Source organism: Balaenoptera borealis (assembly GCF_965194805.1).
Source record: "Balaenoptera borealis genome assembly, chromosome: 1".
Taxonomy (NCBI): Eukaryota; Metazoa; Chordata; class Mammalia; order Artiodactyla; family Balaenopteridae; genus Balaenoptera; species Balaenoptera borealis.
Window position 1 is genome coordinate 95816071 of NC_138860.1, and position 18063 is coordinate 95834133.

Consider the following 18063-nt stretch of genomic DNA (forward strand, 5'->3'; position numbering starts at 1 on the left):
GTCATTTACTTGGGCGTGTCAACCATTCTGAACCTCAGTTTACACTCTGAGGAAAAGATCCTTGTCCTGTGGTTTTGTAGCAAAGAAAGTGCAGTGCTGTTCACCAAATCCTGTCTCCTTTCCCCCTGAGCACCCAGCCTCCCTTGGAATTAGGTGAGCAGTGTGACTGAGTTCTGGTAATGAGTGTAGGAGAAACTGATGACTCCCAGCTGCTGGCCTGGCCCGTGGAAACCTCCGGCAGGATCCTCCATACTTGATCTTTCCCTGTCTGTGCACTAAAAGTGAAGGATCTGGAGATTCTAGTGATGGCAATGCCACAGGATAAAAGGAGCCTGGGTCCCCTGTGTCTATACAGGATAGAATTTTCCATCCTTTCTGCCCACTTGCATTGATCTGTGATGAGAACAAGAAATTCTTTCATTATGTTAAGCCATTGAAATTCTGGCATCATTCATTATAGCAGTTAGCCTTCTTTGACAGGGTTTAAATGGACAAAAGTTCTGCAGAAACGTCAAAGTGCTATAATGTTACTGGTTATTATCATGGCTTTTATTCTAGAAAATCTTTTGAGTGCACAGCTGTGAATTTTTTCCAGGCTCTGTATAGAGACGGTATCGTCTCGAGGATGAAGAGGGGGCCAGAGAGACCCATGGAAAATATCCAGTGGTCTGACTATATGGAGGTGTGCATGCCTGGGTGCCAGGGGTAAGACTCCTTCCAGGAAGGGGAGCCCTGATTGACTCTCATGCCTGGAGGAGCAGGCCTGTCTCAGAACAGACTCTGGGCAGCAGTACCCAGCACAGGGGCCATCCTGTGGGCCTAGAGCCAGCTGTCTGTGCATCAGCTGCTAGAGAGTGAGCACTTCAGGGCTGAAAGAAGGAGGTGAAATGGAATCAGTTGTCAGCAGGCTCTGAGAGACCTTCCTGACCACGTGAGCCATGCAGAACTCTGTTCCCTTCATACGTGGCTGCTCCCAGCATCCAGTCCCACTTGACTCTTAACCACAGTTTCCTGACCTGGCCCAGCAGAGGCCTGACTTGTCCTCAATCTGGGCAGGGAGTGGGGTGTAATATGGCTGGATCCAGACACAGTCTCCTGGGCTGTTTCTCCAAGGATGCCACAAATAATCAGGGAGCTGCACTCTTGACTTACAGAAAGAGAGGGAAGGAAGAGGGATGGGCCTCACTTTATTGATCAGCAGTCATAGGCCAGATACTTTATCGACATTAACTCTTTGAATGCTTACAACAATGCTGAGCTAGCTATTATTATTCCCACTTTACAGACAAAGAAACTGAGGTCCAAGGAAGTAGAGTGAGTTGCCCAGGATCACACAGCTAGTAAATATTAGGGCCAAGATTCAAATCCCAGTCTCTCTGGCTTGAAGCCTGTGTTCTTGACACCGTACCTTGTAGCTTTCCCAACAGTGTAGAGGTACAGTCGTGCCCCTCGGGACAGGCTGAGAGAAGTGACGCCCTGGCTCTGTCCTGGGACTCCTCCTGGTAGTGGCCCCTCTCACTAGCAGCTCTGTCTCCTCAGTTTGGGAGAAGCTCCTTCCTGTGATCGTGCAAAGCCTTAGGTCAACAGGTAGAGGCCTCCAGGTAGAGGAGATGGGGTGGGTGTTGGGGAGAAGGGAGAGGAGGGAGTGGATTGATGCCTCCCTGGTACCCAGCTGGTTCTCAGTTTAGCCTTGCCCAGACATTGAGAACAGTCTTAACTATTTTCAATTGAGCAACTGATCATTGAAAACCCAGCCTCACTCTGAGTCTCCTTCTGGAGCCACACATACCTTCAGCAGAACTTCTTCTTGGGACGTGTGTGGATTGGCCAGGCCTGGGAGGCCAAGATGGCTACCACCACATGGTTTTCTGGCAGCTACACTGGGGTCATCTAGCCAGCTCCCCCGAGAGACGCCTGGCATAATAATGCTATATTTGTCTTTTCCAACTGTCATTCTATTAGTGTGTGTGTCTGACCCCAAAAGCTTTCAAAAACAGCCAGCACCACTCCTCTGATCCTAACTGGGAGAAAAAAGTGCCTTAAAAAGCAAATCGCTTCTCTGGTTGCAGGCTTCTGGCTCAGGAGGCTGCAGGCTGGGTCTTCCCTGGAGCTTCCCAACACTGTAGCCTCCCCAGGCCAGCTTTCCATGGGGCTGAGCTCCAGGGAAGGTAATGAGGATTCTGGATAGTGGCTTGTGGAGAAGTTGAATGTTCTGTATTCTTCTCAGTCTTGGAGTGAAGCAGGAGGAATGAGCAGGGGCTGAGCCTCTAGAAATATCCTCTGTGAACTGAAGATGCACACACACATTGGCATTAGAGAGGGAAAAATAATCTTCGAGCAGAGTCTCATTAAGCCTCCTTACAAGAGAATTCCCCTGTTGTGGAAAATTGAGATTCTGCATGGTATTTTGAAGTTAATTCTGTTAGATCCACGTTTATTTTACTTTCAAAATAACTCTTTTTTTTGAGGGAAGGAATGCCTTTAGTCATGTTCCTAATTTTAAGAGGCTCCGCCGAGTCTTTTTCACTGGTTGAATTATAACAAGACCAGTGAGGTCATTGTCAGTGGATTAATTATAGCAAGGCTGGTGAGAAAATTCAACGTCCTTTGATAAACACACCTTAACTACTTTAAGTGAACAATTTTCTACAGGAAACATTTCAACACATGTTGACTCCTATAACAAACATTAATGGTCTCATGATTACAAGTCTTTATTTTTTTTTAAAAATTATTTTTAACATCTTTATTGGAGTATAATTGCTTTACAATGGTGTGTTAGTTTCTGCTTTATAACAAAGTGAATCAGTTATACATATACATATGTTCCCATATCTCTTCCCTCTTGCATCTCCCTCCCTCCCACCCTCCCTATCCCACCCCTCTAGGTGGTCACAAAGCACAGAGCTGATCTCCCTGTGCTAGGCGGCTGATTCCCACTAGCTATCTGTTTTACATTTGGTAGTGTATATATGTCCATGTCACTCTCTCACTTTTTCACATCTTGCCCTTCCCCCTCCCCATATCCATTGTCTAGTAGGTCTGTGTCTTTATTCCCGTCTTGCCACTAGGTTCTTCATGACCTTTTTTTTTTTTCCCCTTAGATTCCATATATATGTGTTAGCATACTGTATTTGTTTTTCTCTTTCTGACTTACTTCACTCTGTATGACAGACTCTAACTCCATCCACCTCATTACAAATAACTCAATTTCGTTTCTTTTTATGGCTGAGTAATATTCCATTGTATATATGTGCCACATCTTCTTTACCCATTCATCTGTCGATGGACACTTAGGTTGCTTCCATGTCCTGGCTATTGTAAATAGAGCTGCAATGAACATTGTGGTACATGACTCTTTTTGAATTATGGCTTTCTCAGGGTATATGCTCAGTAGTGGGATTGCTGGGTCGTATGGTAGTTCTATTTTTAGTTTTTTAAGGAACGTCTATACTGTTCTCCATAGTGGCTGTATCAATTTACATTCCCACCAACAGTGCAAGAGTGTTCCCTTTTCTCCACACCCTCTCCAGCATTTATTGTTTGTAGATTTTTTGATGATGGCCATTCTGACCGGTGTGAGATAATCTTTAGAATTCTTAAATGAGTCAATATTATAGGAAAGTTCTTTACCTTTTTTCATGAACAGACTTAGATGGAAACTCAACTTTATGATGACAAGATGCAGAAAAAGTATGGATTTAACCTAAATTTTGTATCTGATATGTAAATATTTTCTAACATTTTTCACCTGTCTAAGCAAAAGCCCATGCCACCTCCAGGTTTTACATCCTCAAAACACTTGTGCCAATAGTTTCTTTATTTAAATTTTTCTCTTAATTTTTTTTTCATTAGGTGCCATTTAATCAAAACTGAATAAAATAATTTGAGGCTTATTTTATTTATATATATATATATATATATATATATCTATCTATCTCCATATCCAGTGGCTATTTGCTGAGCAAGCTACTCTGCAATACAGTGGAGGTAGAATTAGAAAAAGCTGGAAGCTTGCCTTGGAAGGAAGAAAAGTAGGGGGGCAGCTTTCTTCAAATTTGATCCTCTCTTGTGTACCACCTGAATATGGAGGACTTCCTTGTGAGGGAGCAAACCCTAGAGAACACTGAAGCATAGCATCTTAGAATTAGAAGGTGCAGTATGGTGTTTTTTGTCTAATCCTTGTCCAATGTATGCTTTTGTCTGAACTGTATCCATAGTGGGACTCCCTATGAGCACAGCACCCACCCTGGGACCTGGCACATAGTGGGTGCTTAACAAACATTGAATGATTGGGTGCATCAGTGAGCAACCTCTCTAGCTGGAGGCAGAGCTCACCACCTCCCAAGCTGCCTGCAGTGTCTGCGCCTATGAGAACAGATCTATTCCCTCTAACTGTAACTAGTTATGACTCTTGCCAGTGGGTGCCCCATCTGTCTCCTCTGGGCCCAGGATACTGAGTGACAGTGGGACGATTAGGAGCAAAGTGATTCAAAATCATCCTGGCTGATTATCCTGGAGATGGAATAGATGGAATGTTGGGTGACAGGCTGTATATACTCTGGCTTGATGTGTTGACCACTTCTTAGAACAAAGAGCTCAAAGCATTGCCCCTCTCATCACCTCATGTGTCCTCCTGATTTCCCATGGGAGGGCAAGATGGTTCTATCTCACTAGACCAGGAGTTGGCACATTTTTTCTGTAAAGAGCCACAGAGTAAATATCTTAGGATTTGTGGGCCATACAGTTTCTATCACAACCACTTAATGGAGCCATTGTCGTGTGAAAGCAGACATAAACAGTAGGTAAACAAATGAGTGAGGTTGTGTTACAATAAAACTTTATTTATAAGGACAGGCCCACAGGCTCTACTTTTCCTTAGACTGTAAGGTCATGAAGCAGAGAGTGCGTCTGTTTTTGCCTTGAGAGGGAGTGTTCAGTAGTGGTTAAGGGCGTGGTCTGGGATCAGACAGTCAGTGTCTTACCACCTCCTAGCTGGGAGACATAAGCACGTTGCTTAATTTCTCTGTGCCACAGTGTCCTCATATATAAAGTGAGGATAATAGTAGTGTCTACCTCATAGGGAGATATAAGCAAAGTGCTTAGAACAGCATCTGTACCTAAAAACCAGGTAGTGAATGTTAGCTATTCTTAGTTTGGTCTCCAATACTCAGCACGATGCTTGGCACAATGAAGATGCTCAATAAATATTTATGTCATGAATCTGACGCCCAGGAAGGCAGAACATCTTGTGATGCCCCAGAGTAGGGTGGGAGTGGCACTGCGTCATGAACCACAGAGCTGACTTCCAGACTTTTCTGTCTTGTCTTCCTGAAGCCTTCAAAGCTGTGACAAGCTCTTGTTATGAAGACTTCAAATTATTTACAGTCTCGTCATTCTCTGTAGGTCAACTTTTTTGTGTAAGTTCATCACCTTCACTCTCCCAACCCTGGAAACCATCCTAAGGGATGAGGGTTAGGAAAAAACCCTTCGACTTCTAGGTTGTTCTGTGTGTGTGTCTGTCCCCTACCTCTTCAGTGGCCTCCACATCACCTTGTCCAGCACAGTAACAGTGTCAGGGGAGTGGGGTGAGGTCTGGGTAAGGGGGCGATCGTGAGCAGAGCAAAGACGTACACAGTCCAGGAAAGCGGGGCTCACCCTCAGTTGAGGGCTTGCTGCCACACCTGCTCCACACCTCCCGGAGTGCCTGGATGGGGAGATCCAGCGAGTGAGGACCCCCATTTCCGAAAAGAGATGAAGGATGAATTTCACGCCCTTCTCAGCTTTCAGGGGCTTTTGCCATCTTTGCGCCTGAGGAGCTCTTAATCCCTTTTCCTGCCCTTCTCAGTTCCTGTCTGTTCAACGCCCCTCCCCTCTCCTCAGCCACCCCCGCCAGAGGACTGGGGCAGAAAGGGACGTGGGTGGGATGTGGCCCTCCCATAGTGTGCTGGCATCTCCCTAGCCTGGGCAGATGGGGGAAGCCTTAGGCAGCTGACAGATTGGGAGAGGGTGAGGGGAGTGAGCACGCTGGGAGCTGGGCTTTGCAGGGTGGAAGGACTTGGGGGAGCTCCCGGGGGCCGCCTGTGAACGGCACGGGGAGGACTCCTCCTTGGGGAGGAGCGGGCCCAAACAGCCACGCCCAGCTCGCACCGGGGCGAGTCTCCCCCTCTCTCCACAGCCGACTCACACTCACCCCAGGCGGGGCTGCGGAGAAAGACCCTTTCCTCGCAAGTTCCAAGCTCCTCCAGTGCCCCGTGCAAGGTGTTAACAATGTCTCTGCTGTATTTTCCATGTAGGAGCCGACCCTCCCTCACTCTCAAAGGTCACCAAAGGTGGGCTTGCAACTGGTGAATTGCCAGGGAGCTTTGCTCTGAGGTGGCTGTGATTTGCCACAAACCAGCTTAGCTGAGCTGAAGTTTTTGCAGTCAGCTGTTTCTGTATCCAGGGAAGGACACTGGCCACATGCCTCCCGGTGGTCTTCTCTGCAGGGCCCTGAGAGTGAGTGTCCCCCCACATTTTTGCACTCTTGGTGCCGCACTTGCCTCCTCTACTTCCTGCACTTCTTTCTGAACTGAAGGTCCAGTGCAGCCGGACCACCAGCTGGGCCCCTAGAAGGCCTCGTGGGGTAGAGGGGAGGCGCCGCTCGCCATGGGGTGGCTTTGTTACAGCTGGAGAACGGCTGCCACCAGGGCTGGTGGGGGTGAGGACAGCTCATTCGCTCTGGTTCGGGGTTGCATGAGGTCAGTGTGACCAGGGCTGAATGATGGCTCCAAGCGCTGGCCACTGATTCTTCTTCATTTCCTCCCCAGATCTCAAAAGAGCAAGGCACAGGCAAGGGAAGAGCCTAGAGGACTTGGAAGATAGGGACTTTGAGTTCGGGTTTGCCTTGAGAAGGAAATAGCTTGTACTTGGCCCCTTGGTGCCCTGACTGGTTGACTACAAGCAGCTCAAGTCTTTCTCTTCCCCGTCTCCAGCATGGCCTCCTAATCTGGGGTCACTGAATGTTGCATGGGCTTTGGGAAGCCTGTGAACACCTGAATTGGCATGTAATGTGTGTGCTTGTGTGTGTGTGTGTGTGTGTTTGTGTGTGTGTGTGTGTGTGTGTGTGCATTTTACTGGGGAGAGGCCTGCGGCTTTCATCAGACTCTCAAAGAGGTCAATGGTCCCCAAAGGGTTAAGAAACACTGATGATTTGTCTATTGAAGCGGAAAATTGTTCTGGGGAATTTGGGCTGGAGAGTTCCTTATCTAAGGACAGAGCCTTGTCTTGGAGATAAGTGGAAATAAGGGACTGGAGCCAGGGGACTTGTTAGAGCCATATGGCCTGTGTCCCTGGGCCTCAGAAGTCTCACTGTGGGGTGTCTGAGAATTCTTGTCACACCTTTCCCTAAATATTTATTATTTTTGCCCTTTATCGCTGTGTTACTGAAACAAAACAAAACAAATACAAAACATCAACTTGCCTCAAGAGAATGAGAAGACAAGCCACAGACTGAAGGAAAAATATTTGCAAAAGACACAACTGATAAAGGACTACTTAAAATATACCAAGAACTCTTAAAACTAAACAAGCAGAAAAATGAACAATCTGATTAAAAAATGAGTAAAAGACCTGAATAGACACCTCACCAAGGAAGATATAGAAGGCAAATAAGCATATATAAATATGCTACACCTCATACGTCATCAGGGAAATGCAAATTAAAACAACAAAGAGATACCACTACACACATAGGAGAATGGCCCGAATCCAAAACACTGACAACGCAAATGCTGGCGAGGATTTGGTGCAACAGGAGCTCTCATTCATTGTTGGTGGGAATGCAAAATTGTACAACCATTCTGGAAGACACTTTGGCAGTTTCTTATAAAACTAAATACACTCTCACCATATGATCTAGCAATCACGCTCCTTAGTATTTGCCCAGAGTTGTTGAAAACCTATATCCACACAAAAACCTGCACATGGATGTTTATAGCAGCTTTATTCATAATTGCCCAAATTTGGAAGCAACCAGGATGTCCTTCAGTAGGTGAGTGGGTATACTGTGATATATGCAGACAATGGAATATTATTCAGCACTAAAAAGAAAGGAGCTACCAAGTCATGAAACAACATGGAGGAAGCGTAAATGCATATTACTAAGTGAAAGAAGCCAATCTGAAAAGGCTACATATTACATGATTCCATCTATATGACATGACGGAAAAGGAAAACTATGGAGACAGTGAAAAGATCAGTGGTCGCCAGGGGGTGGGGAGGGATGAACAGACAGAGCACAGAGTGGAGATACTCTGTATTTTAGCTTGCTTTAGAATCACCTGGAAGGCTTGTTAAAACATCGACTACGAGGCCCCGTCTCTGGAGTTTGTGATTCAGTAGGTCTGGGGTGGACCCCAAGAATGGGCCTTTCTAACACATTCCCAGGTGATGATGATGCCGTTGGTCTAGAAACCACACTTTGAGAACCACTGCTCTTTACCAAATATTTCAATATTTTAATAACTTGCACACTCCTCGTTGAATATCAGGACTTGGAATAAGAATTACTTTCACTTCCATTTTACAGATAGGCAAATAGAGGCTTAGAGAGGTGAAGTAACTTGCCGTGGATCATACCAGTGGATGATGCGGAGGCTCTTGAATTCAGTCTTCCTGACCCTGAAGACCCGCTCTCTCCCTGAGTTCCAGTCTCCCAGCGCCCTCGGGGCCAGCAGAGGTCTGGGCAAATGGCTGACCACCTCTGGGGAGCCCCCAGGCCTGTGGCAGGCTGGAGGTGAAGCCAGAGGCAATCTGGAGCCCTGCCCTCCCTTGTTGGGGGCTCGCTCTCTCTTGGCTGGCCTGGGGAATGCTCTTGATTCCTGAGCAGCTTGGCACTTGCTTCCCCAGGCCCCCTCCCTCCCAAGCAGCAGCTGTGAAGTTGACGAATTATACTAAACTGTGATGCCTCCTCGGGAGCCTGTTCCAGGATGTGCTGTGATGGCTTCCTCAGAAGGCGACAGGCACGTGGTCTGCAAACGAGCCTCTCGCTCCCTCGCTCAGCGCAGCAGCTGCTCAGAGGCAGTGTGGGCCCTGAGCGGCCCACTGGGGGAGCCTATTAGAGCCTCAACACTGAGAAAAGCACAGCAGCAATGCTCTATTAAATCTGGTGGGGGGCCTGCTTAACAATGGGACAGGCCCCAGGAGTCCCAGCTCTGCTCCATCCTGCCTCAGTCTCCAGCCTGGCTCTCCCTCTCCCTGGCCCTCAGTCTCTTCCCAAAGGAGCTTTGGGCCTGAGTGACTCTGCGTTTCTGCCTGGAGTTGAGAAGAGTGTGGCTGGACGGGGGTGGTGAGAGCCCGGGTGGGGAGCAAATCCGAGGGAGGGGTTCTCTACACCGCCTAGGCGGGGAATGGGCCTGCTATGGGTCATGATGCTGATGAGGATGCCGGATGCTGTGGGCAAGAGGAGGCTCTGCTCTGGAACTTGCACTTTAGAGGGTCCCACTTTTCCAGCCATAACCCTCCCCAAAGAGCAAGGAATCCTTGGTGCCATGAGGATATGCCTATCCAAGTCCCATGACTCCCTTTCTTCGCCATGCTTCAGGTACCTGGGAACCTGCAATACTTTGCTCAAATGGCCCCAAGCAGGCTTATAGTGTCTGCATAAGCTTCTACCCCAGCATATCTTTTAAAGAGTGGATTGTGTCATTGGCGGGTGTGCACAGAACTTGGACATGTGGGCTGGATGTCCACGTGTGGGTGCATGTGTGTGCGTGTGTGTGTGTGTGTGAGGTCCCTTAAGGGTGAGTCAAAACCCAGTGTGGGAAGAGGTGGAGGCAGTCTGGAGGGTAGAGGTCATCTTTCCCCATAACTCCCTGTGCCAGAGCAGAACTCCAAGGAGCCTGAAAATTCTAGATTTAAACTTTCCAGGCTTATGAAGCTATATGTGTCAAGGATAGAGTATATTTTATCTCACAGTTTGTTAGCTTGATTTATAGCTTTGACGATCTTGTTCTGGGCCCTGTAAGTGTTAGGGGTGTGCCCAAGTGAAGGTGGTGATGAGAACAGGCTCCAAAGGCTTCCCTGAAGCAGCCAGGCCAAGCGCCATGCTTTCAGACTATCACATACAGTGTCAGCGAAAAGGGCAAAACTAGGTAATGCTCCAAGTCCCAAGGAAAACACTCACTTGTCTTCTGGGATGAGAATGATGACAAGGGTGCTGATGAGCTGGCAGGAGCCCTGTGACCCTTGGTCTTGTGAGGAAAAGGCCCTAATCTAGTGACACCCTCCTCGACCTTTGACCACGACCTTGGCCACACCGTTGACCCAAGGTTCTCTGGTTCTCTCCCTTTATAATCTGGTGCTTTTGTCTTTTCCCCTTCCTAGCTGTTCTCCCTGTGTGCCCGCCACTCTCACCCCACCACAGACAAACCATGAATTGTACAGTCACTCTCAGGAGGGAGCAGGTCACCAGGGGAGGAAGCCTCTTTCTCCTACATGGCGGTCCCCTACATGGTAAAGACCTCTGCTGGACTTGGCAGGGTTAAGAACAGTGCTGCCAGAGGGTTTATTTGGGAGGGGGAGTGAAAAAGAGAGTCCACCACTGTGGTTTCCAGGTGGCCTCGCTATTGGCAAAGACTGGGAGAAGAGGAGACAGTGTGAGAAGTCCCTTCTTATATTTATCAGAAACCAAACATGCACTTGAAGGACTTTTCCTGGGTCATGATCTTGACCTTGATCTCTATCATCTCTACATCTGTATCTCTCTCTATTGATCTGTCTCTGTATCTATCACCTCTCTCTCTCTCTCTCTCTCTCTCTCTTTTTAAACCAAATATGGGATTTTAGCATATTTACTGAACGTCTACTCTATTCTAGGCTGTGTGCTGTGTTATTACATTAGTCAGTCCTTACGAGAACCCTGTGAAGTATCATCCCCATTTTATAAATGGAGAAACAGACTTTCAGAGGTGAAACAATTGGCCTGAGGGCACATAGCTCAGAAATGGTAGAATTTGGGCCCAAGTCCATGTCATCTGACTTTGAGTTTCGTGTTTTTGTGCTGTTGCTACTGAGGGAAGATTGTCCCGAGGTGCATTTTTTTTTTTTTTTTAAATCAGGAAGGAGAAATGCCGCCTGCAGTGTTTGCTTATCTCTCTCCAGCAGCATTCCCAGGGGTCTTGGTTCCCGGCTCTGAGGAGCTTGATGGGAGCCAGACACCGTCTCTCCCTCGCTGAGCTGTCTGCGGACTCGGCCCATCTGCTAACGCAGCGCCTTGCTACCCGCACTGCTGTCTGGGTGTGCCCCGCCGTCAGACTGCACAGGCCGCCTTTGACAAAGCGACAGAAGCTGTAAAAACAGCTGTTTGACATTCCCTGCTGCTTTTTAAAACAAAACAACCAACAAAGAGGTTGAATGAATGCAGAAAGTACCCTTGTTTTCATGTGGATGCAGATAGTTTTACTTAGAGAACATTTATTTTCCCCTTTCCCTGCTCTTGTCCCTAATTATTTACCTACCCAATCATTACCCGCTCCCCTCCCCGCCTCCTCTTTCCCCCTACCCTTTTCTCTCTCCCTTCCCTCTTACCTTCCCTCTTTCCTTCCATTAAAAAAACTTCCTGCTTCTGTTTCTATGTCTTTTTTCCACCTAAATTTTCTTCTCTCCAAGGGCACTATATTTCTCTTTGCTCCTTGTTTTTTGTATCTTCCGTGTTTTGTATATTAATTCATCTCTGTAAGCTTTGGGCACATCCCATCCCAAACGTGTAGTTGTATGAATTCCAGTGTTAGTTTTATGATATCCAAGGTGTCTTCAGTTAGCCCAAGGTGGGGCAGGAAATTCTAAAACAAAATGAACCAACCCCCAACCATCATTTAATTTAGATAAAGGAAAGTACGCATGAAAGTGTGCGTGAAAGCACAGGATACCTGGAATAAGTGGTAGTCCCCTCTGGTCACTTCCATTGCTTCCACCCACAGCAGCTGGGAGAGTTGCTCTCACTTTCAGACTTTCACTTTGGGATTGTTGATGAGGATGCAGGATGCTTTGGACTGTGGTTCCTTTATGGTTCAAAAGCACAGTCCTATCCAACCAACTGTTCCTCACACAGACTCTCGTTCCTTATAGGGAGAGGAGTTCCAGGTTTCGAGGTACACTCAGGCAGGAATAGGTAAATCACAGGCACTTAGCTGAACAATTAAATGCAGTTTGGGGACTTCCCTGGTGGCGCAGTGGTTAAGAATCCGCCTGCCAATGCAAGGGACACGGGTTCGAACCCTGGTCCGGGAAGATCCCACATGCTGCGGAGCAACTAAGCCTGTGCGCCACAACTACTGAGCCTACGCTCTAGAGCCCACAAGCCACACCTACTGAAGCCCGAGTGCCTGGAGCCCGCGCTCCGCAACAAGAGAAGCCACTGCAATGAGAAGCCTGCGTACCGCAGCAGCGAAGAATAGCCCCCGCTCGGCGCAACTAGAGAAAGCCCGCATGCAGCAACGAAGACCCAATGCAGCAAAAATAAATAAATAAATAAATACATACATACATACATAAAATGCAGTTTGACCAAACTTAACATGCGAGACAGACTTTTACGCCATGTGGTCAACCTTGATCCCTGGAATCACTGGGTTCTTCTTCTGGAATCCAGGTCTTCACTCCTATGCAGGTTATCTGCTCCCCTGGAGTCATTTTAGGTTCCCTTGAACATTTCTTCTTTATGTCTGTGTCTTACATTAAATGCCACTAGTGCCATCCCCTACCTCCATCTCCCTTTTCAATCGTTTCTTTGCTTTATTCTCTCCAGACAGAACTACTTCCTTCAACTTTTATCTTCCTGCTTGCCCACTGCAATTTATTCTCTATGGTTCCTGATCCCTTGTTCTAGTTGTCTTCTCTTCTAAACTGGTAAGAAGTTTCCTTTCCTCTTTCTCCTTTTTTACTTCTTGTTGTCTGTTATCCATCAAACACCACCCATGGTTCATCTCAGACTTGGCATTGCAGGAGTTGGCGTGTGTGTCACCCCGTGCATAAGATGACCTTGAGTCTGTAGTGAGAGATGACTGTGATTGCTGCTGGAGAACTCAGTCAGATCTATGGAGGTTTTCTACTCCTTCCTCCCCAAATTGGATCTTCAAACATACCAAACACAGGATGGAGAAGCTTCGAGTGTCTCTATTGATCCCTGCATGGAGGAGAGAAAGTGATGGCTGCGGGCAGGTAGAGTCTCCTAGACAGCCCAGGAAGGGCTGAGCTATATATTTACAGACGTTTCTTCAACCTCACCAATCAGACAAGTCTTTCCTCCTCCTTTGGGGAGAAACAGAAGAAAGTAGAAAGAGGAAGAGGAGCGTTTTGCTGTTTCCTTCCAGGGGATAGAGTGGAATGCTTCCCTCTCTATGAAAATGTGAGGTGTAGGCAATAAATAGCCACCTAACATTTGGTCGTCGGACAACGAATAGAAAAGGGCTGTGTAGAAGGCAGTTGTGATGGCATGGCCCGATTCCCAAAAGACTGGGACTCTTTGGTGTCTTCCCCTAACATTTTCATGGTTCAGGCAAGAGTAGAAATCGAGGTCCTCCTAATCTACCTTTGTTCTCTTCTCCTCCATCTCTCACCACAAGGATCCTCATGCATTTTGCCCACTTGTCCAAGCTCTGTCCATACCTTCTCCCAAAAATATCCCTTGGTCACCCCTTGGGCCTGAGTGTGTCCGTGTTTGTGGCACTGTACATCCTTGGGAATATGGACCTGGGGAGGAGGCCTGTGAAGGGCAAAGAATTCCAGTGTCCTAGGTACCCAGAGTGTTGTCTAGAAAAGAGAGCATAGACTCCTGGTGGGCATATCTCTTAGGCCTATGGTCTCCTCATCTCGTGCAACCAGGAGGAGGAATGGGCATCAGGGGTCTCTACATTGTGGAGCCAAGGGCAGAGGCCCTGGTTGCCCAGGTTCAGGGGTGGGACTGTGTATACCCAATATAGACTCTATAAATTTGATTTACTCTATACCCCTCACCCTGGGTTTTGCTAACTTCCTATTCCTGGAGATGTTCCTGTCGGGAGATGGCAAGGGCAGAACTGTAACCGCAAGTGGGGTTGGAGACCTAAGACCTTTTCTTTAGTTTTATCACTTTTCTGATTCCAGTCAAGAATGTGTCGTGATTCCAGAACACACTCAGCAACAATGTGTTAGATCTATTCTGGTTTCTGCACTGATTTACAATGAATAAATATTAAGTTGGTACTAAATTTTATGGACTCTTTAAAAAAAAATTCCTCCTCTTTGAGCTTTAACTAGATAGTGCCTGTGAGAGCCAAAGGCAACTTTTAATTAGCATCTTACTACTGCAAAGAGAAGAACCTTGATAATTGCCTGGCAACCTCAAATTGCAACCTTCTCTCACCCTGCAGCATGACTCCAAGTTCATGTTTGTGCATATTCTACCCATCTTTTAGGGTTCCCTTCAAGACTCACTTTCATTAGAAAGACTGCCCTGGTCATTGCGGCCCTAACTCTCCTTGTCTGGCCTCCCATTTATGTGCCAAAATATGACATGCCTCACCCTCACTTTCACCCCCATCCCAGGTTGTCTTGTGTTAGTGATGAACTCTCCATGTATGTGTTCTCTCTTCCTACTAGTTTCTCCAGATAAGTAACTTGAGGGTAGGAAAAACATCTCAAGGGGTTCTTATTGATCATGTGACTTTCCTTATATTTTAATGGGTTCCCAAGTGTGAATGAAGGAGAGAAGTGAGAGAGTTAAAGCACCAAGTAGCAGTTACATCACTTACAGGGTGTGGAGGGAACCATTCTCTGGGGTGATGGTTCACAAGCTTCGGTGGTCCTCAGACTCACTGAGCAGTTTGTAAAAAGCTGGGCAGATGCCCAACCATATTGATTTAGAATCTCCCAGGGATTCTGGTGCAGACCAAGATTTGAGAATGACTTGCAAAACCAACTCTGCAGACTGGAAATATCACATAAATTTTTTTAAAAAACAAATTTTTTTTTAAGAAAAGGAAGTTTCCTAATGAATGTTGAAAAAATACGTATGGAATACGTTCTGAGAGCATAGACACACACATGTACACACAAATAAAAGTTGTAACTAACAAGAATACTCACAAATGTCAAATGCAAAATTGGCTGTCTAATTTGAGCTGGTAGGTTTAATTCATTTATAATTAATCCTAGGTTATTTTCAGCTCTGGCCTGTTTGCATTTGACCTCCCTACCTGTCTTCCAGCTCCCTGCTCTGTCTGTAGTTCTGCTCATTCACTGTTGGATTTTTATAGCCCTGGGGAACACACTTAGACTACACGGGTCAGGCTTCCTCACTATGGTTGTTCAGGACACCACCTGCCTCCCTCCTACCTCCTGAGAGCTTGTCTTGATGTGTAGCACTATCCTCACACTTTACTCCTTTAATCAGCGTTTAAGAGGCAGAATTAAACATTTAAAATAGTCTCGTAATTCCTTATACTTATTTAAAAATCCAAAGTGTAAATTAAATAAATGTATGGCTTATTCCATATCCCAACTGACTCAAAATATCCTTTAGACGTTGGAAACAAGATTAGAAAGCCACCTCTGAAGTTGAAAAAATAGGATGAGTTTAGAATACACATAACTCATCCACTATGAGTTTGTCAATGTATTTCCAGTGAGTTTAGACCAATTTGCAAACCTCCTCAAGAAACAAGGATGTCTTCCCAAATTAAAATGTGATGTGAGGAAAAGTCGTATAATTAACTGTAACATGTTTAAAGCAATGTTGTCAAACAGAAGGTGGGGTACTGTCTTGGGTCCAGATACAAAGGAGCCCTAAGTGAGACTTTTTTCAGCACATGCACCTGCTATTCCATCTCCTTTGTAGGTGTATTCTTAGAATAGAGAATGGCTATATGCAAATAGAACATATGTTCTAGAACAGGACAAAATTTCTAATAGAAAATTTCAAATTTCAAATTCTATACTTGGCTTCTTTTTTTTAAAAGTCTTTATTGGAGTATAGTTGATTTACAATGTTGTGTTGCTTTCTGCTGTACAGCAAAGTGAATCAGTTATACATATATTTACTCTTTTTTAGTTTCTTTTCCCATATAGGTCATTACAGAGTATTGAGTAGAGTTCCCTGTGCTCTACAGCAGGTCCTTATTATATACTTGACTTCTTGACCTGGCCCAGTGGGTTTTGATTCATTTATATTTTGACTCAGATTTCTTGTTCCTCACTAGTTTTTCCACACTTCTGTAATTATTCTGATTAACCATTGCTTTAACTTCTGTTCTGAGATTGGCCTTTGGAACTAGTTTCAATGTAAAAAGTCAACCTCATAGAAGCAGACAGTAGAATGGTGGTTGCCGGTGGCTGGGAGGTTGGGGAAACAGGGAGAGTTTGGTCAAAGGGTACAAATTTCCAGTTATAAGATGGATAAGTTCTGAGAATCTAATGTACAGCATGGTGACTACAGTTAATAATGCTGTACTGTATACTTGAAATTTGGTGAGATCTTAAGCATTCTCACCAAAAGAAGGGGAAAAAAGTAAAAAGGTAACTATGTGAGGTGATGGATGTATTAATTAACTTTTTAATTAATGATTAATGATTGTGGGAATCATTTCATAATGTGGACATATATCAAATCATCATGTTGTACACTTTAAATATATCACAGCTTTGTTAATTATACCTCAGTAAAGCTTGCACCCTCAGAAATATAGTTTTAGTATCTCCAAAGGCCTTCAACTCCCTTTGCCCTAGTTCCTCACACACCACATGGAAGCTGTTGGCCAAGCCCACGTGAAGAGGGGCTCCTTGGAGTCTCTGGGGAAGAAGGCAGGGTGGCCAGCTTTTCCTTTCAGTTCTAGAAATGCACACTTTTTGAGAGCTGAATACGCCTTTGCGTTCTCAGAGCAGGGTGTACAAGAAGAAGAGCCCCGTTTGGAAGCAGGTGTTGGGTCACACCTCAGCATGAGCAGCCATGTACTGATCTTCTCCCCAGTCACCAGACAGGAAACAGTTTACAGAGTATGAGGAACTTGTAGGTCTAATTAGAAGAAGAGAAGCAAAGGGGACAGTGCCAGCCAGATAATAAAATAATAGCAAGTATTTAAAAAATAATAAAACAAATAATTATTAATTATCACTAATAAATAATTATTTAAAAACAATAACCAGGCATCGTTCTATGCATTTTACATATATTATCTTAATTCTCAAGAAAATTCCAGAAGATAGGCACTAATCTCATCATCATTATACAGACAAGGAAACTGAAGCACAGAGTGGTCAAGTAACCTATCTAAGGTCACACAGCTACTAAGTAGCAGAACGGGGACTCCAACTCTGATTCCACGGTCCACATTTTTGACCAGTATGTTATACTATCTTCTGTGTACCGTGGAGTAGGGACAAGCCGACGTTCAAAGTTGTGACAGGTCTAGGGGTTAGCTATCCTGGATACTGGGCTTAGATTACCATGACCAGTTCAGACCCCAGCAGATGCTGGGCTGCTGCTGCTGAAACCCTCCCTGCCCTGGTCAGGATGGGCCCGGAACCAAGTAGGCCTGAGGCCACAGGTGAAGGACAACAGCGCCTGGGACACATCTAGGAAGTACACAAGCTGATAGCCTCTTCATCTCCTCACTTCATTTTAACTTTGTACGAAACAGCTGCTCTTTACAGATGTATAATTTGATTGATTGCTTGAAACCAGAGTTCAAAAACCTCAAAGGCAGTGCCAACATCTTTATTTAAAAGGGGCTTACGATGACAATCTGTTTTAGAGGAGGAGGCAGGCTAGGGGACTTGCCTTGGAGCTATTTTCAACAGTAAGTCCTGGTTCTACCTTAAATAGTATGTTTGTTTGGCGTAGCTTGGGGGCTGATGGAGATTTGCGGGGGACTAATATCCCTTCCTCAGGCCATTCCTAGGTCTGCCCTGGTGTGAGCGGGGTGTTGCAGTGTGATGGCAAGCTTGTGCCCTCAGAAATGTAGAACAGCGAGGCAGTCCTGGACGCCCAGAATCCTGGAGCTTCTCTTCTGAGAAACAGGGGCATGGCTAGCGTGTCTGAAATCTACC

General features: G+C 45.9%; 1 long non-coding RNA gene across 1 annotated transcript in view; it reads left to right on the forward strand.

The window, feature by feature from the left end:
* The first annotated feature begins 3043 nt into the window (after nucleotides 1–3043).
* Nucleotides 3044–18063, forward strand: part of LOC309623611 — an 81626-nt gene continuing 66606 nt past the window's right edge. Inside the window, exons 1-2 of the long non-coding RNA XR_014241428.1 lie at nucleotides 3044–6498; nucleotides 6810–6873. This is a non-coding gene — a long non-coding RNA (uncharacterized lncRNA). The remainder of the gene's footprint in view (nucleotides 6499–6809; nucleotides 6874–18063) is intronic.